This window comes from Nymphaea colorata, chromosome 9, assembly GCF_008831285.2.
Source record: "Nymphaea colorata isolate Beijing-Zhang1983 chromosome 9, ASM883128v2, whole genome shotgun sequence".
Taxonomy (NCBI): domain Eukaryota; kingdom Viridiplantae; phylum Streptophyta; class Magnoliopsida; order Nymphaeales; family Nymphaeaceae; genus Nymphaea; species Nymphaea colorata.
In genome coordinates, this window is record NC_045146.1 from 12,178,753 (window position 1) to 12,205,933 (window position 27,181).

Below are 27,181 nucleotides of genomic sequence, written 5' to 3' on the forward strand. Positions count from 1 at the left end.
TGAATTAGTCAATCAACTTACTAGTCAGAGATGAAACCGAGAAAAACAAAGGAAAAAAATAAATAAATTTTCTTGCTTAAATTCAAAGTCATGATGGATCCCAAACGCAAATAGGACAACGTGCAGAGAGCACGGGGCTCTTATGTGCATTTTCGTCTTTCTCATCGTATTCTAAAAAAAAATAGAAATGCTTTACCATGGTCACATTCGAACTCTAGATAAATTTCTCGACGTGTTCAGTTATGTTGTCAAGCTTCCTCTGTTCTTACATTTCCTAAGTCACTCAATCCCATACTTACGCGCGTTAGTAATAAAAAGGTCAGAAAAAAGATCGATCGGCAACAAAAACCCATTAAGTTATAAAGTTCTGTAACGTAAAGAACTTTTGTTCTACCAAAAATTTGTGCAGGAACACATATTTGTTTATTGTTTGTACAAACCATGCGTCTACTCTTTTAATAAATAAACAAATTGGACAGTGAGGTTGGAACTCAGATGCAGATTTATCACTCACGAAATCTTGTTAGAGCTCAAGAGTTTGCGGACATGTAATTCTGTGATCCATTTCACACCCATTGAGATATGACATGTCTCGAGACTCTCGACCCAATCACTTTGAAAATATTTGGTTGAATAATCAAATAACATTTTCACTTTTCTTCCACCTTCAATTAACAATCTATTTATTTATTGAAACAGTAAACATATGTAAAATTTATTAAAAGCGCTCATTCGATTTTTTTTTGAATCGAAAAAAATTTCAGATCCTGTATAACAAACTGCCGAGTGCTAGCTAGAGAAGAATTCGAGATGCAGGAATGATATATGTATACTCACTTCTTCCTTACTCTGCTAGAAGATCAAGATGCATGAAACAAGTTCTCGTTTCATTTCTCTGCACTTACTCGATGCAGTTTAACCCTTACGACGCCGTCACAACTCGTAAAAAAAAATTGACAAGAAGGTATAAATCTATTAGAGAGAGAGAGACATTTCTAATTTCTTATTGTCAATCACAATAGGAACAATTGGATGGACATGTATGCTGACCTTTGGGATTCCTTTTCAGCATTTTCTTTGTCAATTGATTTAAGAGTGGCTCCTGCTTTACCATAGACTCCTTCAAACTCTTGCTGCATTTCCACGTATTGGATGCTCTTAGTTGTTGAGTAGGACAAAAAAAAATGCAATTAAACATTTCCAATACAAAGACAAGAAGTAATAATCGAGGCATTAAATGGATATCTCTAGATAAGATTCTATGTCAGTTGGGGGTGAAAGACAAAAAGTAGAACAGTCTACAGTGGGGCTACAACACTGCGAGGATGAACCATCCTCCTCCATTCTCTCCTGATGATGGTAAGTTTACAATCTCCATTTTGTCATTTTCAAAACCTTCATTTTTAACTCTATCTTGAGTACTTTTGATCATTACATACCCCTTATGCATGCACAAGAACGTGCATATAATTAGCTTCGGTCCAATTGAGCATGAGTTGGGCAAAAGTATGGATCCACACTCAAGAGAGTATTATTAGAATTAAGAATCCGAACTTGCATCGAACCAACTAGCAGTGGAAGCAGGATGTTTAAATTCTATGATCTTTACGGGAGGAATAATTAAGCTCATGCTTTACCGTAGACTCGTTCAAACTCTGAATGCATTTCGCTACGTGATTGACGCATTTGGATGTTGCTCTCTTATCAATGAAATTGAAGAAGGCCAATAAGAAGCACAATAATTCCAAGGATTAAATGGACCACATGACTATTGTCCAAACTAAGTTGCATGAGGGCACGAAAATAAAGTCAAGCTACCTCTGTCTGTTTTCTCATTTACTAGATCGCTCAATCACTTATGTATACACGTTAGTAACAGAAAGGTCAGGAAACCAATTCTATAAGGAACAAAAATGATAGGCATCAATGTCCCATTAGTTAGAAAGTTCTGTAACTTAAAAACTACAAAAAATTTGTGTAGGAAGACATATTTGTTTATTGTCTGTACAAAGGATGTGTACTCTTTTATTAAATAAATAAATCACACAGTGAAGCTGGAACTGATAGGCAGATTTACGAACGCACGCTACCCCATTCAAAACAACGGTTACTCTGGTTGAAAATTTTCCTTGTGATTGAGATTCCAAGAAAGAGAAGATGGTAGCCGAATGGGGAAGACCTAACAGGAGAGATATTCCAATAAAAAATTTCACCTTCAATCACTTATGTACTTGTCAATCACAGTCCGGTAGGGACGTGTTGTGCATTAGTTAGTCAATCTACAAGTCCATGATGAAATTGAGAAAAACAAAAGGAAAGAAAACTAAATTTTCTTGCTTGGGAACGTCGAATGGACCCTTTCAAAGTTCAAACACATGGTTCCCAAATGCAAATAGGACGAACATGCAGAGAGGTTGAGGCTCTTATGTGCATTTTCGTCTTTCTCATCGTGTTTAACAAGACAGAAATGTTTTACGATGGTCTTATTCGAACTCTAGATGCATTTCTCGACGTGTTCCGTGCGTTTGGAAACCAACTTCAGTTATGTGCTCAAGCTACCTCAGTTCTCACATTTCCCAAGTCACTCAACCCCATATTTATGGGCGTTAGCAACAGAAAGGTCAGAAAAAAGATCGGCATAAAAAGCCGATTAAGTTAGAAAGTTCTGAAACTTAAAAATCTTTTGTTTCTACCAAAAATTTGTGTAGGAACACATACTTGTTTATTGTTTGTACAAAACATGTGTCTTAATAAGTAAACAAATTGTACAGTGAAGTTGGAAGTCTTATTCAGATTTATGACGCACGAGATCTGGTGAGAGCTCACGAGTGTTCTGACAGGTAATTTTATGATCCATTTCACACTCATTGAGATAAGACATGTTCCCAAACTCTCCACCCAATCACTTTGAAAATATTTGATTTTTGAATTATCAAAAAAAATTTCAAGTTGGCTTCCACCTTCATTGTACCATTTATTTATTTATTAAAAGAGTGCACACATGTACAATTTAGTAAAAGAATATACACATGCGAACACATTGGCATTGTCAAAGTACCGAACGCGAGGTAAAAGAAGAAATTGTAGCTCTGCAGCTGTTTTTTTTTTTTCGTCCAACTTTTTAGTTGTTTGTTGTGCTTGACAACCAGCACAATTGGGAACTTTGCTAATTATGGGTGAGACCTGACAATTACCATCTTGTGCATGACCGTCGGTGTTCATTATAAGCGACAATTCCAGTTACATCCAGACCTGTGATACTCTTTCTAACCACATCACTGCAACAATGGGCCACGAAGGAAGGGAAAATGGCAAGATAGAAACTTTTGAAGGAATCCTTCTTTTTTCTTTTTTGCTTGAATCTTTTTTCTTTTTCCTAACGACAACCGCCCAGGCAAAATCCTTAGAAGCAAATCGGGACTATACATATGTAGAAAGAGAGAGAAAGTTGTCCATTAAATAAAAGAGTTGAATGAGAAAACGCCAAAAAAGAAGCACAAGCCACGAAAAGAGGGGCGACCAGGTAGGCCAAAGATTGTGATTTCCAATCCCCTAACGTATTAGTCAATCACAGTAGGTCGGTGATGAATTTGAATGAGAAAACTCCAAAAAAAGAAATATGAAAAAGGACAAAAGTAAAAAAATTGGCACATGCCACCAAAAGAGGAGCAACCTGGTAGGCCAAAGACTTGTCTGCAAGCTCTGTCATTTAACATACGTCCGACCGTTCGGACGTTGCCTGTGGTCGGTAACAAGACTTGTCAAATGTTTGTGAAGTTTGGTTGCATTAAAAAAAAAAAATGGTATCACAAACAAATAACATAGGAAACTGGACCTCCGCTTTAAATGTTGGTGAAAATTAAATTTGATCCGTGTCTAAAAGAAGACATCAATTAAAGTAGCATTCATCGACCCTTGTCGTTAGTATGTCATTGAAGTTGAGATTTTATTGATATTTTATTTGAAAATGTCGCTAAACATGTCATTTTTACTGACATCCGAAAAAAATCGTTGGAGGAAGTCATTTCCAACTAGAAAACATTGCTAAACATATCACTTTTATTGACATCCACTTCGCAGATGTCGATAAAAAGAAATAGGTTTTATTGACACATAGAGATGCTTGCATCAGTAAAAGTCACTTTCATCGACTCATGCAAAACAACGGTAAAGTTACCACAAGACTTTTACCGAAGTTTTTAAGTAAACCTTTGTCGACGCATCCTAGGCTTCCCCGAATCTATAAGTCTCCTTGAGTCCTTCTCCTTTTTGCTTTTTTTTTTTTTCCTTCTTTTCAGTTTTCCAACCTTTTTTTTCACTTTCACTGGCGTTTACTGAAGTTTTTTGGGCGACTACTGATGCCCTTCATCAATTTTTCACATCCAAATGATAAAAAAGTAGGTTGGTTGAACTTAATGTTAAGTTTTTTTTTATTTATTTATGAATGATTTTAGGTTATGATATTGTTTAGGGATAATTATTTTAACTTTTTTGTTTTAAGTTTTTGTGTTTTTACATTCCAGTCTTCTTCTCTATGCGGTAGAGGTAGTGTTGCTAAAGCAAAAAAGAGCATTAGCTATTAGTGAGGCAGTTGTTTTATTATATTTGGTTCATGTCTTCTGTATTTTCTTGGTGTTTGTTATTGTTTCTTTTATTTGGTTGATCTCTTCTCTATCATTTTGTTATTTTTGTACTTGAGGTAACTATTTCATGTTTTTTGTTTGACGCTTTTTTTCAGTTTCGCTACAGCTATTTATGTTTATATAAATGCAATGTACATGGATATAGATCAATAAAAAAATTAACAAACCTTCACTGGTACTTGAATACTAGTCAGAGATGAAATCAAAAAATACAAAAGGAAAAAAAAATAAATTTTCTTGCTGAAAGTTCAAACTCATGATGGATCCCAAACGCAAATAGGAAACCAACTTCAGTTATGTGGTCAGTTCTCACATTTACTAAGTCATTCAATCCCATATTTTTGCGCGTTAGTAATAGAAAGGTCAGAAAAAAGATCGATCGGCTTCAAAAACCCATCAAGTTATAAAGTTCTGTAACCTAAAAATCTTTTATTCTACCAAAAATTTGTGCAACACATATTTGTTTATTGTTTGTGCAAAGCATGCTTCTACTCTTCTAACAAAATAAACAAATTGTACAGTGAGGTTGGAACTCAGATGCAGATTTATCACTCACGGTATCTGGTGAGAGCTCATGAAGATGCGGACAAGTAATTCTATGATCCATTTCTCACACATTGAGATGAGACATGTCTCGAGACTCTCGACCCAATCACTTTGAAAATATCTGATTGAATAATCAAATAAAATTTTCACTTGACTTCCACAATCAGTTGACAGTTTATTTATTTATTAAAAGAGTAAACATATGTAAAATTTATTGAAACAACTCATTCGATTTTTTTGAATCAAAGAAAAAATTTCAGATCCTGCATTACAAACTAGCGAATGCTAGCTAGAGAAGATCAATACGCAAGAAACAAGTTCTCGTTTCTTTTCTCTGAATCTCTGCACTTGTTCGATACCGACGATTGGCCTGCAACTGTTCTTTCATTCTTCCAACCTTTCTTCTGTTGATGCTTGACGATCAGCACAATTGGAAACTCTTTTAATAGGGTTGAGAGCTGACTATTACCATCTTGTGCATGACAATTGGTGTTCATTTTAAGTCACAGAAAAAAAAAATCTTAACGGGCGTCAAAATATGACGTACTAGGTTAACGACAAAAATGTTCTGGTTAATGGAAAAACAGAAATTTTTGTAATAAAAAATGCAATTCGAAAAACGTGAAAAAACTTAAAAGAACATGCCTTCTTTCTGTAATTTCAAAAAATATTGCTCCTTGCTTTTGATGTATGTTTGCCATTCAACTCGTTTTCAGAGTTGCGTTGCCCTTTCTAACAACAACGCATTAGCAGTTTCACTCTTGCGAGGCCATCACAACTCGTAAAAATTTTTGACAAGAAGGTATAAATCTTTTATATATATAGAGAGAGAGATTTCCAATCACTTAATGTCAATCACAATAGAAACTATCGGACGGACATGCATGCTGACCTTTGGGGTCCCTTTTTAGCATTTTCTTTGTCAATTGATTTAGGAATGGCTCCTGCTTTACACTGACTCTTCAAAGTCTTGCTGCATTTCCAAGCATTGGATGCTCTTAGTTGTTGCGTGGGACGGAAAAAAAATGCAATTAAACATGACCAGTACAAAGTACAAGGACAGGAAGGACTGACCTTTTTAAGCCTTATTTGGCTCATGCTGTGCTCTGCTGAGGTTTGCTAAGCTTTCGGCCAACCTTAACTCAATCTTAATATTGTTGAAGCATTCATCAATATTGTTGAAGCATTCATCAATCTTTTGAGACCATAGACTAAATAAGGACACTTGGCAAACCATCACCCAGGATAATCCCATAATAAACAATAGACTAAACATGGACATGAGGCTCTATCAAAATAATGTCATTTCTTCAAGTGTCCATATGCTTTCATACGGAATCTAGATGGAGAGGAGAAAGTCTCTAGCAAAAGGCAGCTGCTGACTATATGTCATTAAGCAAGACAGCTGACTATCACCATACTTGACGACGAGATTTCACTTGCTCGTCCTTATGTGACTCTATGCGGTTGTGAATGTAGCCTATGCATCTACCAGAAGAATTATCCCTAACCCATGCATACTCTGTGCGCATCCAAACGCTATGCATGGGAAGTTACAGACAGACTTGCACATTTTCAAAAGGACTGACGACCATGATGCACTTATATGCTTTATCTTAGTACCACTGCACTGCACATTTTAAGTGCACTGCCATTCTTTTAAGTGCTTATATACTTTTATACAAAATCTGGGTAGGGAAAAACCTACCTCTACACAAAGTATCCAATCGAAGCCCGTTGCTGACCATATATCATTAAGCTAGACAACCGACCATTACCCTAATTGACGACGAGCTTTCACTAGCTCACCCCCACGTGACTCTATTCATTTGTGGGTGCAGCTTATGCGTCCACCAGAAGAACTAGCCCTAACCCATGCGCACCCCGGTACATATCCAAACGCTACGCATGAAAAGTTACCGATAGACTTGCACTTTTCAAAGAGACCGATGACTATGATGCACTTATTGCAAAAAAACATCTCATATTGCTAGCTTGGCCACACCAAACATAGTCGGTTCGTAAATATTGTCAAACTTAAAATTAAAAAGGCTTATTGAAATATCCTTGCTTTCTCTTTGTTGAATACACATGAAAAGTAGAAAGACTGACTTTGGAAATGTCTTATGCTACTTTTTAATATATAATTCCCGGATTTTTTTTTAAGAAGAAAAGATTACGTATTGGCACTAAGTTTTGAGCCAACAACAAATTGGGCCTCAAGTTTTAAAGGCCAATAAAGAAGCCCCTAAATTTTCGTATTTATTCACAGAAAACGGCTTATACTTGCAATATGGATGAACAATGATTTTTTAAAACCGTGGACTGGTAAGTTCCTGTCTTTCTTTCTTGAACTGTGTGGTAGGCGACACCAAATAATTGTGGTAGCCGACAACTCGAGCATGTCCTCACGCCTCAAGCATTTAGGTACTGTTTTTTAATAACACACAATGAAAACCAAAACGAGGTGGCTATTACCCAGACAGAGTTGCGTGTGCTAGTCGGTGTAGCGGCAGAACCATGATTTCAACTTCGAATTCGGTTAGGGTCGGCAGAAATAAAAAATACATTGTACAATTAAAATTTTATAAATGTAAAATGTATCGAATGTAAAAAATACATTGTACAATTAAAATTTTATAAATATAAAATGTATCGAATGTAAAAAATACATTGTACAGTTAAAATTTATAGTAAAATGTACATTGTACAACTAAAATTTTATAAACTTTTCAATGCATTTTTTTTCAATTCAATTATTTGAGGCGAGGTCATGACAAGGTGGCTGCCCTCCTCCCTTCACCCCTACATCCGTGCACTCAACATACATACGCAAAAAAAAATAAAAATAAATTGTTGAAAAAGAAATGCTCTTTTCAATCCTTTTTTACTTTTTCTGATTTTCTCCTTTCCCTTTACAAAAAAGTTTTTCTTTTCTATTTAAATAAGAGCATTTTGATCACATTAACTGTATTGCCTACCAACAGGGCATGTTATAACCAATCTCACTATTTACCTGTTATGAAAATGCACGGAATGGCACGAACGAGCAGTGAAACTGATTACGTGCATGCTCCAGTGCACGGGAAAATGTACATATCAATGCGAAATTACAAAAATACCCTTATTTAAAAGAAAAAAAAACATTTTGAAATGATAAAATGGGTTATGAAGAAAGTTAATAGTTTAAAACAGACATTTCTTTATAAAAAAATTTCTAAAATATCTCAAACTCTTCTTGTTTTGTTTATGGCTATACTTGTACATGCTCCCCTGTGACATGCAGTCCCGAAATGCACCTTTTAACACCCTTCCGTACATCCTTGCCTCTGGTTTTTATGAATTTTACAATGTTATGATGTTTTTTCTGCCTTTTTTTTTCATATATTTTTCAGAAAGGATTTGCATTATTAGGTTCTCACTCTTTCTGTTGTTATTTTGGTTTTCTTCAGGGATATGATTGATGGGCTTGCTCATCTACATGACCTGAAAATTATACACCGTGACTTGAAGCCCACAATATACTGATAAGTTCTGGAAAGTCTATGTGCTAAACTGTCTGACATGGGAATAAGCAGAAGGCTTTCTGATGGGAAATTTTTCTAACAAATAATGCTACTGGTATGGATTCACATTGTGAGTTAATTATTTCTTTCCCATAGATCTGATAGCCTAACAGAACTAAAATCTGTCCTGCTATCTGTAGTGAACTTATTGTACTTTATTTCATGGTTAATCATGTGGTATACGTGTTTCCAGGAAGTGGCAGCTCCGGTTGGCAAGTACCAGAACTCCTCCTTGGGAGATCACAGACATTTGCAGTGGATTTTTTCAGTTCTGGGTGTGTTCTTTTCTATTGTATCACAAAAGGGGAACACCCATTTGGGAAGTACTTTGAATGAGACACAGATATTGCAAACAATCGTCTTGATCTTTCTACAGTCAAATCTATTCCTGAAGCTGTTCATCTTTTCTCTCAGATGTTGCAATCAGAGCCACTGCTTAGGTTCCATCCTTGAATGTAGGTTCCGTTGCTCTTCTTTTTTTTCTTTTTAAAAAAAAGAAAAATCTACAGTTAGTGAGTTTTTAAGTGAGATGCTCCTTATTTCAGACCTTAGGCTCATGAAGTCTTGCATAATCCATTCTTCTGGAGCTCCGAGATACGTATGTCATTTCTTCGAGAAAGTAGTGACAGGATAGAAGAATTAGATGACAAGGAGAAGCAATGTGATCTTTTGGAAGCAGTTGAACAGATTGGACCAGTAGTCTTTGGTGACAATTGGGATACTAAGTTTGACCCTACGTTTCTTGCAAGCATTAGTAGTCAAAGGCATTATAATGTCAGGAGTACACGCCATCTTCTGATTCTTATCAGGAACAAATGGAATCATTATATAGAGTTCCCCAAAGATATTGGTCATCTGTGACTGGCCAAAAACATGTCTGCCGTTCTCTTCTTTTTTCCTTCATTATCTGATAAATGAGATTTTGTTTAGTTGGCATGGCTGTCATCATTAGGTCCTTATTTTAGGCATTTATTGGTTATGTAGTAAATTGATTCCCCTGTAGTATTCTTTTGTACTATATGTCCACGATGCTGGACATCGTGAGTTGTTTTTCCTTTTTATGTTTACTGGTTCTTGAATTCTGACACTTGGGACGACTTTGTTCTTTCATATTTTGTGGTTCACTACTGCGCAAAATTTGGTCTTCACAATATTGTTTGGCATTAATATTTGGACATTTTGATGAAGTGAAAAAAAGTTTTGTTACCTGAAAATGTTCACACACTTAAGAATTTCTTGTTCGGGTTCCAAGCTTTACTGTGAACCCAGTGAATAGTCTTAGCTGGGCGATTACTCAGTGACAACTTATAAGTCCACATTCATCTAGTTGGCGTGCCCGTGGTTAGAGACAGAGAAAGCTATTTCGTATAGTAGATAGATACATATTACTTTCGACTTTGACAACTTAGGTTGCGAGATGCATTCCCACAAAAACAGTTCATCAATTTCATTTGATTTCTTAGATACCATTTGTAACGCTTGTCATGTTTTGAGCAGGTCGGGTCGGATCGGGACTCAGACCCGGACCCGAACCCTTGGCGTGAAAGAGCCGACGCGAGGGCTCTTCTCCCTCGCCTTTTCCTCTTTTCTCTCGTCTATCTCCTAGGTGCTCTCGGGCTAGTGCAGAGAAGAAGAAGAAGACGGAGGTGGTGCCGGCAGCGGCAAGGACGGCGGCAGCGACAGTGTTGCATAGGTAAGCCATCGGTCTCCCCCTCTCCCTATCCTTTCTTTCTCCCTTCCTCTCCTCCACCACTCTCATCCACTGTCGCCTCTCTGTCTGTCTCCCCCTTGTTGTTCCCCTTTTTCCGTCTCTCTCTCTCTCTCTCTCTCTCTCTCTCTCTCTCTCTCTCTCTGCACGCTCTCTCCCTCTGCGTTCTATTTTGCCCTCTCGGCTCTCTGGCGCTCTCTCTTCTCTGCCTGTTTTTTTTCTCTGACAGCGCCCTCCCTCCCTTCCCTCACGTGCTCTCACCTCACTGCCTTCTTTTTCCCTTTTGACCGAACCCTTTCTCCCTCTCGTTTTCAGCCTACCTAACATTTACCGTAGATTTTTTGTTTATGTCAAACCCTTCCTTTGAGGCACCTTCACGCTGATTTTGATTATATTGTGGGTTTGGTCGATTTGCAGCTAGGGGAACGTATTCTTCCCCTTATAACAGCGACTAGGTGGTGTTGGTGGTGGAGTCTTGGCACGATTTTTACCGTTTGGGGATCGATTGAGCGCTTGGGGTGGCTGTCGAAGACGTTACAACAGTTCGGACTCTGGGGTGAGCAATATCTAATCAAGCCCAAATTATTGAATATTATCGATTAGAGCATGTATAATTACTGTTTGAACATGATAGAGTTTAGAATTGATGATTTGGGACGCATGTTAGAGATTTTGTTTTTGATGAAAGTTTAGGATTATGTTGGAAATGCGATAGTTCATGTATTTAACGACCATGACCATTTAAGCATAATGGGTTAATTTTCGAAGCAATAGAGAAGCATGGTAGAGTTTGTGGTGTTGTGAGGAAGATTTAGGACCGTTTTAGTGAGCATGTAGCACGCGTTTTTGTGAACAGGTGTATCTTGGAGTTAAATAGGGATAATGTACATAAGTTGGATGTACCTTTGGGAATTGACGCTTGGATTAAAGAAAGTTTTGAGATAGGTGTTAGTGGAGGATGGATTGATGGCTTTGGGTTTTGATGTTGGGTGGCAACGTCGAGATGTAAGGAGGAGGCCTTTTGGAGAGCTTGTAGGTCAACACTACCTGTCGACACTCTCTTGAGGCGATGACACATGCCTCCTTCCTCTTTTCTTCCTCCTCCCTCCTTCGGTTCTTCCGCCTCGACCTCATTCCCTCCTCCATCCTTCCCTTCTTCCCTTCTTCCACCTCCGCCTCCTCCCTCCTTCCCATCTTCCCTTCTTCCGCCTCCACCTCCGCCTCCTCCCTCAATCCCTTCTTCCTCCTTCCCTTCTTTTGCCTCCGCCTTCTTCCCTCCTCCTTACTTCCCTTCTTCTCTCCACCTCCTTCCCTTCTTTCCTCCTCTCTCCTTCCTTCTGCCTTCTCTCCTTCCCTTCTTCTGCCTCCTCCCTCCTTTCAAATATTTCCACCCTCTCGGTGGAAACATATTTTAGGAAATATGTTTCTCATTTCAACGTTAACAGTAAAAAAAAATCGTGTTTAGTAAACCTTAAATATTTTAAAAAGATGAGCAACTCTTAAGCCAAGCTCAAGCTGACTCATTGTTCAGCTTAATAAACATTTGCTTTTCTTTTATTAACAAAAGGTAGGGTGAGCCCGTCAAACGGAAGGCGTCTTTTCTGTTTCCAGAGGCAGCACAAAAAGAAAGGAGCGGAATGATGTCAGCCTGTAGCGGCGCCCGAGCACCTTATGACAATGAAGATCCTCGCCACCGGCCTGATCACCGCTGCAATGGCATGTCACCTTAGGCAGAAAAACCAAGATCTTTGTTTGTCTTTTTTTTTTTTGGAATGAATTTTTTTCCGTTTTCAATTTTCGTTCATTTAGCAGACCCCTAAACATTTCTTTAAGATTTTCCCTGTCAGATTTCAGCAAGGAGAAAGGTGGCCAGATCCTTCACGGGCAGCATCAACCATGACATGAAAAAAAAAAGGACCGCTCGGGGGTTTTCTTCCTCCTGAGCGGAAGACATAAACATGGCAGCTCGGGGGTTTTCGTCCAACAACGTGGCGTAGTTATGGCTGGCTCTGCATGTATAGAAACAATGCATCATCTTCTAAATAGATTTTTTTTTTCTATCACGAAAATTTAACTAAGATATTTCAAGCACTTAATTACTCAGATTGAGCATGTACAACGAAAGCAAATTACATCAAATCTACAACACCTCGCGGACACTTGCAGAATGGAGAAAAACTAAATACGAACACGTAGAGATGTGACAGACAATACAACAGCAGTAGTGATGGCAACTTTTTCCAAACGTTTCACTATAGGTCCCTCTATTACAAGAATGTGTGTAGTTGATGCGACTGCTGAAAGACATTAAACAAGACGTGGATTATGCAGTGAGACTCTACTGCGATAATCAAAGTGCAGTCAGACTTGCAGAAAATCCTGTCTTCCATGCTCGAACAAAACACATAGAAATAGAACATCATTTTATCAGAGAAAAGGTACTAAGAAGAGAAATTCAATTGCAGCCAATCGCTTCAGAAGATCAAGTTGCTGACATCTTTACCAAAGGCCTACCAGTGCAAACGTTCACCAAGTTTCGAAGAATGTTAGGAGTCATAAATAGAGAGTCGGTAATGAGGGGGAGATTGTAGAGTCATCACCGACTCTCCCACCGACTCTCTTGAGATGAGTCGAGAAGACTCATGAGGCTTTGAGCCTCTCTTTTAAGTCGGTGGTTATAATGTCGGTACTGATTAAAAAGAAAGAAAAATAATTAAAAAAGAAACAATGTGGAAATCGGTGGAAGCTTCATCCACCGACCTCCTCTCCTATAAATAGGGGATGATGGTTGAGGGGTACGTGTGAAAAAGAGTGAGTGTGTGTGAAAAAATTGTGAGTGTGGTTGAGTCATTTATGTGCTCACTTTGTGAGCGTGTGAGGTGTGTGAGCTTGTGAGGTGTGTGAGAGTTGTGCTCAGTGCAAGAGCGTCGGGCTTGGAGGTATTTAGGTGTGGAAGTTCACTACGTGAGCGAGGTGAGTTTTCTTGAGCCTCATTGTAATGTTTATTTTGATGAATAAATAGTTGATATTTTAAAGTATACTCTTTCAAAGTTATTATTGAGTATCATTTTAGACGTCGAGACTCTGCTAGATTTTCTCCGCATAAATTTGAGTTTGTAGCTGAGTTATATTTAGGGCCCGCATTACATTTTCCAACAAGTGGTATCAGAGCGAGGTTCTGTCCGAGGGCCGATTTATTGGAATAGATATATCCTGAAGTTATGGCGGCATTAGCGGTTGCATTAAACAATATTGAGAAACTTAACAATAGCAATTATGGCTATTGGAAATCATGTATGGAGTCGTATTTTCTAGGACATGAATTATGAGAGATAGTATTGGGATCAGATACTAATATTCCTGTCGACGAGGAAGCTAAAAAGAAATGGATGATCAAAGCAGGGAAATGTCTATTTGCAATTAAAGTATCAATTGAGAAAGATTTATTAGAGCATATACGAGATGCTACGACTCCTAAAGAAGCATGGGATGCTTTTGCAACCCTATTTTCTCGAGCTAATGATGCCCGCCTACAATTGTTAGAAAATGATCTAGCTACTTTAACTCAGGGAAGCATGTCGATAGCAGAATATTTTATGAAGGTTAAAAATATCTGTAGAGAGATATCTCAAATTGATCCTGAGTCAAAGATCAGTGAGGCCCGTATACGGAAAATACTTATTCGTGGACTTCGTCCAGAATTTGGCAGTTTCATAATTGGTGTTCAAGGCTGGCCAGTTCAACCAACTTTGTTGGAGTTAGAAAATCTCTTGATCAATCAAGAAACATTAGCGAAGAAAATGGCTGGGCTTTCTCTCAAGGGAAATAATGAGGAAGCTTTGTTTAGTAAGGGTCAGAGATCACGTTGGTCGGCTAAGCCAGTCATTAGGTCTCCAAGTAGGAACATTGGTGAAAAGAAAGAGAAAAATGTAGAAAAGAAAACAAAAGAAACTACACAGCAGTGGAGACCAAAGGTGAAATGTTTTAGATGTGGAAAATTAGGTCATATTGCTCGTGACTGCAGAGTCAGAATGCATGAAGGAAATACAGTCACGACAAGTAAGCAACATGGGGGAGCTAATGAAGTTGTACAGAAAAATTCATTTCTGTACTCAATGGAGGTTAAAGAGGATATTACACAAGAAAGATGCAATTCCGTTCATACAAAACCCGTAAAAGAAAAAGAAGAGAAGATCAATTATCAAACTGATTGGATAATTGATTCTGGATGCTCAAATCATATGACCGGTGATGAGAGCAAGTTCGTAAGTCTGAAAGAATATGATGAAAATCGAGTTGTTGTTACTGCTAACAACACAAAGCTTCCAGTGGCACATATTGGAAAAGTAGAGGTTGTAGCCAATTTTGGCAAAGACATGATTTTACGAAATGTTTATCATGTTCCAGGAATGACTAAGAATTTGTTGTCTGTGCCACAACTTACAGCTTTAGGGCACTATGTTGTGTTCGGCCCAAATAATGTGAAAGTTTATAGAAATGAAGATATTCAAGGGACTCCCATGTTTGAAGGAAGGAAAGTTGAGTCAATATATGTCTTGTCAGTAGAAACAACATATATTGACAAAGCAAAGAAGCATGACACTGCAGATATCTGGCATGAGAGACTCGCTCATGTTGGATACAACAAACTTCGAGAGATGTCTAACAAGGGGCAGTTGATTGGCCTGCCCAAGCTTGAGGTACGAACTGACAAAGTATGCCCAGGATGTCAGTATGGAAAGGCGCACAGGAGGCCATACAAAGAATCAAAATATAGAGCTAAAACGCCATTCGAACTTGCGTATTCAGACGTATTCGGCAAAGTACCAGACCCATCAGTTGGAGGTAAGTGGTATTTTATCACTTTTATTGATGATTTTTCGAGATATACTTGGGTCTATTTTATGAAAGAAAAGTCTGAAGCACTTGAAAAATTTAAGGAGTTTCACCAGATGGTGAAAAATGAACTTGAGCATAGAATTCGGTGTCTACGAACCGATAATGGTGGCGAATATACATCCAATATGTTTATGGCATACACGAGGCAACATGGTATTCAAAGACAATTCACATGTGCCAATACACCACAGCAAAATGGAGTGGCAGAAAGGAAAAACCGCCACATAGCAGAAACATGTCGAAGTATGATGCATGCAAAGAACATGTCAGCAAGATTTTGAGCTGAGTGTGTCTGCACCGCTGTACACGTAATTAATCGACTACCAATGCCAAGATTTAATTTCAAGTCTCCATATGAAATGCTTTATAAAAATAAGCCATCTGTGAGCTATTTTAGAGTTTTTGGTTGTGTATGTTATGTTTTTATATTTGAGCAGCACAGGACTAAATTCGACAAGAAGGCACAGAGGTGTGTCTTTGTTGGATATGATCCATATCGAAAAGGATGGAGATGTGCTAATCCTAGCACTGGACAAGTTTATGTTTCTCGCGACGTCATCTTCGATGAAGCATCGTCGTGGTGGTCAGAAGAGAAGAAGACGCTTCCAGACTCTCCAGTTCTTGAGAGAGATGTTCAAAACAAAATACAATTTGAGATGAATCAAGGAGAGCCTGAGCTTGAAGACACAGAAGCAAGAGACAGCCGACAGTTTCACTGTCTACAACAGAAGCTGAATATAGAGCAGCATCTCAAGCAGCATAAGAATGTGTGTGGTTGATGCGACTGCTGAAAGACATTAAACAAGACGTGGATTATGCAGTGAGACTCTACTGCGATAATCAAAGTGCAGTCAGACTTGCAGAAAATCCTGTCTTCCATGCTCGAACAAAACACATAGAAATAGAACATCATTTTATCAGAGAAAAGGTACTAAGAAGAGAAATTCAATTGCAGCCAATCGCTTCAGAAGATCAAGTTGCTGACATCTTTACCAAAGGCCTACCAGTGCAAACGTTCACCAAGTTTCGAAGAATGTTAGGAGTCATAAATAGAGAGTCGGTAATGAGGGGAGATTGTAGAGTCATCACCGACTCTCCCACCGACTCTCTTGAGATGAGTCGAGAAGACTCATGAGGCTTTGAGCCTCTCTTTTAAGTCGGTGGTTATAATGTCGGTACTGATTAAAAAGAAAGAAAAATAATTAAAAAAGAAACAATGTGGAAATCGGTGGAAGCTTCATCCACCGACCTCCTCTCCTATAAATAGGGGATGATGGTTGAGGGGTACGTGTGAAAAAGAGTGAGTGTGTGTGAAAAAATTGTGAGTGTGGTTGAGTCATTTATGTGCTCACTTTGTGAGCGTGTGAGGTGTGTGAGCTTGTGAGGTGTGTGAGAGTTGTGCTCAGTGCAAGAGCGTCGGGCTTGGAGGTATTTAGGTGTAGAAGTTCACTACGTGAGCGAGGTGAGTTTTCTTGAGCCTCCTTGTAATGTTTATTTTGATGAATAAATAGTTGATATTTTAAAGTATACTCTTTCAAAGTTATTATTGAGTATCATTTTGGACGTCGAGACTCTGCTAGATTTTCTCTGCATAAATTTGAGTTTGTAGCTGAGTTATATTTAGGGCCCGCATTACGTTTTCCAACATATACATATATAAAGTATGGAGAGAGAGAGAGAGAGAGAGAAAATGTCTTACTAAGTTTGGTCCTTTCTGTTTGGTGTGGCCCTGTTGGTTGTTGGAGCCCTGTTGGTAATTGGAGCATTCTGTCCTGGGTTGTTCCTTGAGGCAGTCTGTCATGGAACCACATAATAAAAATTCATTCAAAAGTTATGGGTTAGATTAAACTCATATTTTGAATATAATGAAATTGAAGAACAAGAAAGTATGAGCCAATAAACACGGTAAATCATGTTAAAAGGAGTTCAATGTATCCAATGACCAGAAAGAGGGAGTCTAGAGTTAAAGACTTTTTAATTAAGAAAGTTAAAAGTTTCATTGCCCGGGCGCAGTGAAGTTGAATACGTGATGGGCAAATGATCTTCAAAAAATATACCAGATGGAGGACGGACCGACTCCAAGTTCGAAAATAAATAAATAAATATATCTATATATCCTGGTGGCCGTCGAATATGATATACATAAGACTTTTTACATAATTAAACAGATTCCACATGCTTACTTGGGTGTAGAAAAGAGCTGAAAGGGCTGCAGATGTAGCAGCAATACTGTATCTGAAGGCCGAAAACGCCACAGGAGGAGCGTCCCGTGGGAGGTGGGGGAACGGGAGCCGAAGTCGGTGCTGGTGGACTGGGTTGCGTTTCTTATGCCTGCAGGTTAACGCATAGCACATGGGCGTCGAATTGGCAAGTCTCTTTGCTGCAGTGGTAATTGAATCCTTGGCCACGGTCCCCGCATATGTAGCAGTGGAAACTGCTTCCGGAGTCTGGTGCATAAAGAAGGTTAAGCTGGTGCTTCTGGGGGTGCGCAGGGTGCCGTGGAATCGACAGCGAAAGAAGGCAGCAGGACCGGTGGAGGACGAAACCGCAGCGCAACCGAAAAGGTCGTTCCCCGATGTGAAGGGGAGGTCGCATACTTATTTCTCTTAAGATACTTCTTTTACTATTGGTTTCTGCTTGTTGCCTATGACTATTTGAAAAGCATTAATTTGTCATGTCATCACTTCTATCTCTAATTTTTGTCATTTCACAGCATTAAATTGTAGGGAAATGTTCCAAAAACCACTTAAAGAATTAGGTATACTATTCAAGACATACAAAATTAACCTTTCCACTTTGTTATGAACGCACCTGACTTGTTCTTTACTTATCAAAAAGGTTTATAAGAGAGATTTTTTTTTTTAAGCTTGTTTTCAAATCAGTAAAAAGTTACCATTTTGATTCGGAGAAGTTTGCCATTTTACCTACTAAAATATAACATTGAAAATGTGGCTAATTTTATTAATACAATAATTAGGTTTCTTCTCAAGAACTTTCTAGAAAGACATACTTACTTTTCTTATCCACCCTCTCCTTCTCTCTGCCCTGGTTCTCTCTACTCTGGTACTTGGATGCGCCATAGTTAACCGCCCTATAATGAAACCAAATAGTGCAAAATCAATGGTCAATAACAACGAGATGGATATATAAAAGTGCAAATTGATTTAACAAAAGGAACAAAAAGCCGAGGCTTCCTCCATTTCTGTTGTAACGTTACCTTAGAACCTAAGCGGAACGAGCATAAGTTAATGAAATTGAACAGTAATGTATGCCAATGAACATCATCGGTCACCTACCAAACGGACTAGAAAGAGGGGCTTAGGACCTCTAAATTAAAGAAAGTTAAAAGTTTAAAAACCCATATGAAGTGATGAAAATGCCTCTTTTGACAAATGTGGGAACATGACCTCAAGATAACACACGAAAATTGCTCTACAACTTCTGACATTTTCTCTCTTTTTTTTTTTTTGACAGATTCACAAGACAATGTTACTGTTACCGAACGGTTCCTAGGGAAACAAATCTACTAGGGATCACCCGATACACTGCACAATCTGCATGTAGAAATTGATGTAAAAATATACAAAGTGCACAAATTTTCACTAAAGTGATCACCCGATACGCTGCACAATCTGCATTGCCGTTGATAGCCACCAGCAACTCTAATGGTGACTTTTCTTGTTCTAGGGAAGCCTGGCCTAATTTCAACCTGGCAACAAAATTGCGTCTAAACTTCATTATTGGATGGCAACCCATGGCAGAGCCGTAGCTTCCTTCACGATACTGACAGTATTAGAGGAGTCAAAGGCACTTCGGACGAAGAGGATGCTTCAAGATCGAAAAAAAAGTAGGCAGAAATACATTGACAAATCGTCAAAGTGTAATCTTTAAATTCATGAGTTTATAGCATCCAAAAAAACATTGGTGGCCAACTCGGCAAGTCCACTCCGATGTCTTCGAGTCGGCTTGGAATTGTATGGGAATAAGCAGCCAAACTCAGATAGCTCGGGAATCAGGTGTCTCAATGGAACGATGACTTGGATCAGAATTGACAGAGTTTGGTCTTAACTGTTTAAAGTGTAAAATTTCATCTTGATTCTTAAGTTCAACTGTTCTTTTCATGAACGCTTTTATGAGAGACATGAAATGGATACTAACCCAACCATTCTCATCATCAATTTCTAAATATCCATATGCCCCAAGAAAAATCAGTGATTGAGAGAGGGCAGAGAGATAAATAACCAAGATTATGTTGCTCTATAGGAGTAGAAAGAAAGTAGATTATACTTTAAGATTATAGTAAAAAATACACTAAAAATTTATGACATGAAACAGTTGAATTTTCAAGTCCGTTCACTGACCATTAATCCGATCATAACCATTAATCCGATCATATGTCGATCCGAGTCCGATTTTAGACTTTGCCAACTATAAAAAAAAAAAAGGTGAAGTCAACCATTTCATCTGCATGCTATTTATGAATTACGTTTGATTAACAAAAAAGTCTGTAAAAACTCTTCTTATCAAAGATATGTCGAGCACTTAATTACTCAGACAGTGCACATATAACAAAAAGCAAATTACATCAAATCCAAACACGTTACAACACCTCGCAGACATTTGGAGAATGGAAGAACAACTAGGTAGAAACAAGTAGAGATGTGGTAAACAATACAGCAGCAGTAGTCATGGCAACTTATTCAAATTAAAAGGGCACACTATAAAAGAAGGCCGGTTAGCTGCCTATCGTTGCCATATGCTCGAAAGCCAAAGAAGTAGCCTCTGCATGTAAGGAACCATCAGCATAACCGTTGAGGCCACGCAGCAGGCGGAAGAGGTTGCCGAAGTCGCCGGACCACCCACCCGCGTCTATGACGAATGATGATGAGGAAAAAGACCCACTATTTGGCCGATTCCGTGTACGATTTTGGCTCCCTTAATCACAAGACGCAGCTGAGAAGATATTTGACAAAGGGGATATTAACATTAAGTATGTTCTAAAAATACAGTGTTTGTGTTTCAAGCAATATCGTGTTATTATGTCTAATATTCGGTTATTGAATTAAAAAAATAAATTCAATTAAATGAATGATTCGATCTCAAGCCAAGTGGATCGAGCTGGGCCCGGTTCAATAACAAGTCTGGCCAACTGCCCACAACCCAGGCTTGAGCCAGCCTATATATATATATATATGAGAGAGAGAGAGAGAGCGACTTACTGTTTCTTCTGCGTTTAGTCCGTCCCGAGGCTGTTCGGAGCATTCTGTCATGGCGTAGATTAAACTCATATTAGAACACAATGAAATTGAACCATAAGAAACTATGGGCCAATAAATACTATATAAATCATGTTAAAACGAGTTCAATATATCCAACGACCAGAAAGAGGGAGTTAAGACTTTTTTCTCATTGAAGAAAGTTAAAGAGTTACATTGGCCAGGGGCATGAATCTTTTCTTTGATAACATAGAGTGGGAGGGTCAGTCTGACTCCAGGTCTCTCGTTCAATTAAACAAAAAAAGATGAAAAGAAAAGTAAACGCACATCGTAGCGGGTGCAGTGAAGTAGAATACGTTATGAGGTAGGTTTCAGTGATCTTCAAAAATTATACTGGATGGAAGACGAACCGACTCCAAGTACGAATTAAAAAAAAAAAAAATCCTGGTGTCCATCGAGTTATTTGAATATCAGTTGTAATCATCCACGGCAAATGTTAGCGGTACCTTTTTACATTCTACTAGCTTGGACATCGTTCTATGCGTTTAATACCCACGATGAACCATACAATCCACAACAGCCTCAAAGGAAGAGAGAAGAGTAGTCATGTTTAAATGCTGTGATGGATGTCACAATCTTGCCTTATTTTTTAGGTTGCAAATGGTGGTAACTATGATACCTGATTTGTTGAATATATCCTAAGTCCTTTTAGGTTTTGGATGATACTCTCCAAAACCCTGTTTTTTCTAAAAAAGCTTGGTTTACTGAAAACCAAGTTTTTTAAAAGGTAGTTTTTGTGTTTGGGTAAGACGACCTCACGTCCCCTGTGGGGATAGACTATGATATGATATACATAAGGCTCCTAAGATAGTTAAACAGATTCCACATGCTTACCTACATGTACAAAAATGCTGGAAAAGCAATCGCTGCAGCTGTAGCAGCAATGCCGGATCTCCCTGCGGCAAACGCGACAGGAGGTGCCTGCAGGTGCGCGGAACAGCAGCTTAAGTTGGTGCTTTCGGTGGTTTGGTTTTTGTGCCCTCAGAGGCAGGTTAACGCATGGCAGATGGGCGTCGAAATTGCAAGTCTGACAGCGGTAATTGAACCCTGTGCCACGCTCACCGCATATGTCGCAATAGAAAATGCCGTCATTGTAGGCGGGTCTATAAAGAAGCTCGAGCTGGTGCTGAGGGTGCGCAGCGTGCTCAAGCCGCGGCTGCATAAGGCCGCAGGAGCGGTGGATGAAGAAACCGCATTTGCGGCAACCGAAAAGGTCGTCCCCCGATTTGAAAGAGAGGTCGCATGCACGGCAATTTGCCTCCCCACCGTTGATCTCATTTGCTCCCATTATTTCCAGCGGGTGGTTGTGGGATCTGTGGTTAAAAGTGGACGCCATCGCCAGCCACTCAGTAAGGTCCCGAGCTCTTCCAATGGATGCAGCTCAGTACTGCTCAGCTGGTGGTTCTGACGCGAGCTCTTCCAGTGGATGCAGCTCAGTACTACTCAACTGGTGGTTCTGACGCGAGCTCTTCCAATGGATACAGCTCAGTACTGCTCAACTGGCGGTTCTGACGCGAGACTGTCTCCTCTACTTATAAATATACTAAGATGTTTATATTTTATTTAAAAGTTATTTTTAGCAAAAAATTAAAGGGTATTGTTTTTGTACCTGACCGTTTTCTTACCAATTTCTCTCTCTTTCTCTCTCTCTCTCTCTCTCTCTCTCTATATATATATATATATATATATATATATATATATATATATATATAGAATTCTATTGAAAAGTCATGGACCAACATGACTATTGAATACTTTGATATTGGAAGATATTTAATTTCTACAGGTTAATGATTTGGCCTTCTCACAGCTGTCCTTTAATGCCAGCTAAGGAAAAACCATGCGGAGGGCCGAAGTTGCAAATGTTATCTAGAGAGCATAGCTGGAGATGTGAGATGTGATTTTCTTCTCTTTTGTACTTTTAATTTTCTACAATATGACTTTGCATGAGCTCCACATCTTTTATTCAGTATGCACAGAACTAACAGTTGAGAGCAGATAATTTATGGTTGATAGTTCAATATGTTCGGGTTTGAACCAGACTGGCCTCAGATTGGGCTAGATTTGTTAAGAAGAAAGACAGAGTGGAGGTCTTGTCATAAGCTTTCCCTTAGAACACGACAACTTTCTCATGGTAAAAATTTTGAACTATACCCAAAGAACCAGAGAAAATAGTCAGACCTGCAGGGTTGGGGCCATTGAACCAAGAGAAATTTCCTACCCAACAGATTGAAAACAGGTTTCTGCATCAACCATCCCACAACAATATATATATATATATATATATATATATATATATATATATATATATATATATATATATATATATATATATATATATATATATATATATATATATATATATATATATATATATAACTGACAAGTCAGTCAAGCTAATATGGGATAATCTCTCATCAGTACCAACCCAATAATAATCTCACCAGCTTTACGACATAGCACAATTGCGACTAAAAGAAATTTGATACATGAATCTGTCAGCTATCAAGCCGACAAGTTGACGCTACGAGTCTCCGATCTCTCAATTATCAAGGTCATGACTGTCCTGGATCGCCTGCTCAAAGCTAAACTGTAGCAGCTGGACCAAGATAGATCAACATTACACGGATCTCACTCACAGGTGCAATCTTTAAGAAGCGGAGTTGCGCAAAAGGTTAGCTTTCTGTCGCTGAAGGACGGCTGTCGTTAGGACCCCTACATTCATTAGGAGGGTTCACAAGTATGCAGAAGAGAATGGTCTGTTGTTGAACGACAGAACTCTGGCAATCGAGTTCCACTGTTTTTCCCAAACCTGGTTATTTCTGATCTACTTGCTGGCTGGAAAACGGCCCAACTAGGGCCACCGGTCTTGCTCGCCGACTCCTGTCATTTCCGAGCTAACGGGCGGCCAGAAAAATCGCCCGTAAACTGAATTCTCTTCTAACTTATTTTAACCTGAAAAATGGACGAATTAATCCGAACTAAGGTGACCCATCTTGATACCAGTCTTACCATTGCTGAGTTGATACATGGCTGAGAAAAGGTGACCAACTCTATTTTGTTCTTTGTTTGGGGAATATTTTGAGCTTTTCCTTTCAGCCACCCACTGACTGGCCAAGGAACGGAAGGTCTGAGGTTGATCTCCACACGTCTCCATGTCGGTGATTTCCTGGCCGGTCGGCGGGTGGCCGGCAAGGCCACATTCTTTCAGTTCTAAAACTATTTGTGTTGACCATTTCTTAGCCTACCCCAGAAAGAGAAATGGCCAGCTGGTACCACGATGCTGGAGACTTCAAGCCGGGGATTCCCTGTCTAATTTGATGGCTGATAATTTATTTATTTATTTAGGCCAAACCATTTGGATATAAAGCTATAGTAGGTACATGTCTGGTATCTGATACAACTATGTACTTTTGGATATTGGAAACAAGACATCCTTTTGTCAGAAAGGGGAAAAAGAAAGCAGGGGGAATTAGATCTTATTTGCACAAGAAGAAGTGCTACATATTGAGTGATATCCGATCCCCTGTTCATACATGATTCCCTGTCACAGAAATGAGCAAAGAAACAAAATTTCCGGAAAATGATGATCTCTCGTTCGTACATGAATCCCTGTCAAGGAAACCACGTAGAAAACCTTGAGACTGATCCAGCTCATTTCCTAAAAGGCCACATTTCCTAAATCTGAATTTGATTGGATGTCATTCTTTAAAATTTGAATCTGATCCCATTTCTCAATCAAAAGTTATATCTATTTTTTTTATGCAGCTCAGCAAAACGGATTTATTGAGATTTTTATATAAAACTGCCGCTTAAATCACTGTACTCACGCATACGTGATTGCATGTTTATTTGTTACAAATTTTTAGAAGCGTGTCTTTCCAGTTCACCAATTTTGGAAATTTATTTAACCATGACGAAATGTTCACGTCATTCCAAACGAATCCTTATCAATTCAGCCATGTTGATCTTCAATATATGTTTAATTTAACAAACCATTTGCTTACTCGTGGTGTTTAACTTAAGGTCCAGCCAATCCTTGTTCAGTCCCCCATAATACAATGAGTCCTCGCCATGTGCGTCCACCTCACAGACAACTTGATACAATACATAGAGAAACTCATAGATAAATCTTAGCCTTTTGGCTAAGATCGAGTGAATTTCTTCATCACTTGGCCCTCACGCCCACGACTCAGTCATCCCATTAAATTTATTGGTAAATAATTATGTCGTAGGGACGGTTCTGTTGGGTCGTTGACAGGTAAAAACAAAAAACAAAAAACGAATTACTGTACCACATTTAACCTTGAAAGCTATTACATGAGGAATAGCTGAATTTGTAACAAACATCTGACGACCTCTGGTTAATACGGCTATAGGAGCTTGACGCCGGAACAAACATCACATAAATCAGCCACATAAGCGTAACTTACAAGATATAGCTAAGCACATAAGCACAACATCACATAAGCATAAGATATAGCCAAACACAAAAGCATAACATCACATAGACATAAGAAATTGTGGTTTCGATATCCACATTCAAACCATATGGAGAAAAGAAAATAACATGTATTTAAAAATAGAAGCTAACACCAAAGCATATAACCAGTATGACAATGTCAAAGGCACGAGATGTCAACCAACGCAATGTCAAGTTATGACTGTTTCTTGTTTCAAATTTGTAATTCTAAGACAGACCCAAGATAAAAAGAGAATCACACAAACAAGCGATCACGTAATGACAAAACTCTTCGATTACATTTCTTTTTTTTCATCTTCAAATACTTTTTTAGATGGTAATTGTCTACTGCTTCACGGCTAGTAAATGACATAAAGATTGTCCGTTAGCACCAATAAACGATAGACTAGCATCGATCCCAACTGTCTAGATACCTAGTTTGCCACTCCACAATAATTTAATGCAAGTAAACTGCACAACATTCGGTACTCATATTTAATCTCCAAACGATAGTTGGTAGAACACTACTAAAAGAATGGGCCGGTCAACATCTTGGTGATGAATATCTCGGATATCGATCTGTACCGGTCCGGTGCAGATGACTCTTTTAAACACCCTCTACCTGGGGTTTCGCATCGGCTGTCAAGAAAAATGAAAAGGAAAATGGCCATTTTCCTCGTTTTTGCTCAAAACTTCGCGGCTACTCATATCTAATCTCCAAAAAATTGTTGGTATATACTAATCCGAGGGCTTAAATATATAGTTTATAGACCAAGATGTGGTTTTTGTTAGTGTACATTTTTGGAAAACAACAACACACTTAACCTCATTATATTTGCAAATAGCTGCGTAATGATAAAAAATTGCTCAGATAGCTGGTCTAAATGCTGAGTGGAAAACGGTGTACAAGAGCAGAATGAAAAACAAAGCATGTAGCTTTTAGATCTGAACACAGAAAAAGAGTTTTGGGGGGAGGTGGTGGTTAATTTTTTTTTGTTTTTTTCTCCTTTTTAGGAGTGAAACGGCTTGTAAATCCAACTGATGCTTCCTTTACTCAGACGTTAGGATGGAATCGTTTGTTTATGAATTATTTCGGACATTCAGGCGGCTATATGTGATTTCCCAAACAGTAGGTGGTTCTACTAAAAAATTGTCAAGCCAACTATTCATATCCTTCGTAGGCTTACGGTCCTATGGATATGATATTTTAATTGTCAAGCCAACTATTCATATCCTTCATAGGCTTACGGTCCTATGGATATGATATTTTAAAATAGTTGATATCCTAAAATCGATCGAACTTATATACGCACCTTCTCTTCTTTCTTTTTTTCGTTTTGCAGGGCAGAGGTGGTGGATGTGAACGCATGCTTTTGTCAGAGATCACCAATTGACGGTGGTAGCCAGAGGAGCCTTGAGTTGAATATTCTTATTAACTTATGGCTTGGCCTTGAGAATATTATATTTGAGGTACTCAGTCGTTGTAGAGTCACATCCTACACTTCTTTACTAGATGACAAATGTTCTCAAGTCAACAATTCCATCTGCATGCTCGATTGGGATTATTTGAGAATTTGGTAACCTTCGATTGGATGATTTGCAGATATGCACGCTCTTGATAACTTTTGGTAGAGGATGCACAGATACTTATTTTCTAAATTATTCTGGAGAACATAAGAAGATCTGTACCACCAAAAAGCTGACACCCTAATCGGACCAAATTGCCCGCCGCTGAGGCTGCCATAAGGGCATTTCCCTGAGAAGATATTTAGCAAGGAGAATAATATTGAGTATGTTTTAAAAATACAGTGTTCATGTTTCAAACGATACCGTCTGATTATCCCTAATATTCGGTTATTAAATATAACTACATATATTATCATGCAATGTTTTCTAAAACAAGAATACGGTGTTCGTGAATGCTAATTCCCAATATGCCAGTGATTGCGTCCAAAAAGTTGCTGTTCGCCTATCCAACTAAGTATAATGGATGACCTCTTAAGAGTAATCCTTGTTCCTCTATATCACGCTTCGAGGTGAGGTTTCAAAGCGTCAACCACACTATGTTTTAGTTAACAATT

The 27,181-nt window shown here is 38.6% G+C and overlaps 2 protein-coding genes across 2 annotated transcripts in view; both read right to left on the reverse strand.

Annotated features, from left to right (window-relative positions):
• Nucleotides 1-21,684, reverse strand: part of LOC116260957 (uncharacterized) — a 42,457-nt gene extending 20,773 nt beyond the window's left edge. The window contains exon 1 of the transcript XR_007574203.1: nucleotides 21,473-21,684. The gene's annotated coding sequence lies outside the window, so the exon portion shown is untranslated. The remainder of the gene's footprint in view (nucleotides 1-21,472) is intronic.
• The window catches only part of LOC116261224 (uncharacterized), a 45,528-nt gene that overhangs the window by 3,547 nt on the left and 14,800 nt on the right, over nucleotides 1-27,181 (reverse strand). The gene's annotated exons all lie outside the window — the stretch shown is intronic.